The 1,325-nt window shown below is 29.1% G+C and overlaps 1 pseudogene; it reads left to right on the top strand.

Annotated features, from left to right (window-relative positions):
* LOC112098002 overlaps positions 1-683 on the top strand; it is a 5,416-nt pseudogene extending 4,733 nt beyond the window's left edge.
* Positions 684-1,325: the final 642 nt, after the last annotated feature.

Below are 1,325 nucleotides of genomic sequence, written 5' to 3'. Positions count from 1 at the left end.
GGTTATCACGCTCCAAAGTAATGCTTCTGAAAATCTCTGTCCCTATTTATTCGTTGTCTCTGTTCTTGATTCACTATTTCCTTTTTTGATGATTGGTTTGGTTCAGTGCTTCTAACTGTCAAAGATAATGCAATTACTATTGACAAATTTCTATATACCATATGACCTTGATTGATCCCAAACTTGTGACTTTGACTTTTATCCTATCTAAAATGACACTAAGTAAATGTAAAACAGTAAATTTTAAGAATGGATAATGTTCTGTTGAACTAGAATGGTTTTTAAGAATGGGTAATGTTTATTGAACCAGAATGGTTTTAGGAATGAGTTATGTTCTATTGAACTAGATTGCTCTGTCAGAGATGGTTTATAACGAAATAAAATATATTAATGTTTCTGAGATTTATAATCTTTTTATGATGATTGTTGTTAAGGATTGTAGTGTAGATGTTATGTGTAGATTTTGTATAGATTTATTTGTTGGTTTGGTTTGGAATGTTGCTGGGTATGTGGCTGGAATTAGAGTGGTATTGGAAGATGGTGGGTTGTTGGGTATGGGTTGGAGTGTTGTTAAGTGTCTGCATTGGAGTGTTGGAGTGTGGCTGTTGGAGTATTCCCACTGGAAGAGGGCGTTACTACTGGAAGTCAAGCTTAAAGTCTTGCTATTGGAATATTTCCATTAATCTTTAGAAGTTTTGTTGGGTAACTTGGCTTGGTTTCTGGGATTATAACTTAACTGTGTTGTTTTATATTTGGGATTTTTTTTAATTGAAGATGTTTTATTATGTATTCATGGTGATTACATTGGATACTATATGTATCTCTTTTGAATTTGTTGGATTGAATGGATTTTAATTAATATTATTTGTTTTTAGTTTTTGTTCCCATATTCATTTTATCAATTAATTAAATCTGTAAACAGGAATTGATTAATAAATTATAATTATAATATAATTTTTTAAAAAATATATAACTCTATGACGGAAAATAGCCATCATAAAGTCTGTCACAAAAAATTTTCATCCAAAATTTTAAAATGATAATTGAACTTCCCACCAAAAATTAAAAAAAAAAGGTGCGAAATTTAAATAAATTTTAATTTTAATTAAATTATTTTTATATTAAAATAATATGTGATGGATATATGACCGTGAAATACCATCATAAATTCATAATAGAAAAATATTCTGTCATAAATTAATGACAGTGACATAGATGACGGATGAACTATCATGCACCCCCTTTTATGATAGTTATTTTCCGTCATCTATACATTTTTCTTGTAGTGCACAGGTAGCGTAAATAATTACCTGATGATGAAATGA

The sequence above is a fragment of the Citrus clementina genome, unplaced genomic scaffold (genome assembly GCF_000493195.1).
Source record: "Citrus clementina cultivar Clemenules unplaced genomic scaffold, Citrus_clementina_v1.0 scaffold_5, whole genome shotgun sequence".
In the NCBI taxonomy this organism is placed as follows: domain Eukaryota; kingdom Viridiplantae; phylum Streptophyta; class Magnoliopsida; order Sapindales; family Rutaceae; genus Citrus; species Citrus x clementina.
Note: the sequence above shows the minus strand (reverse complement) of the source record. Positions and strands in the feature narration are given on the sequence as shown.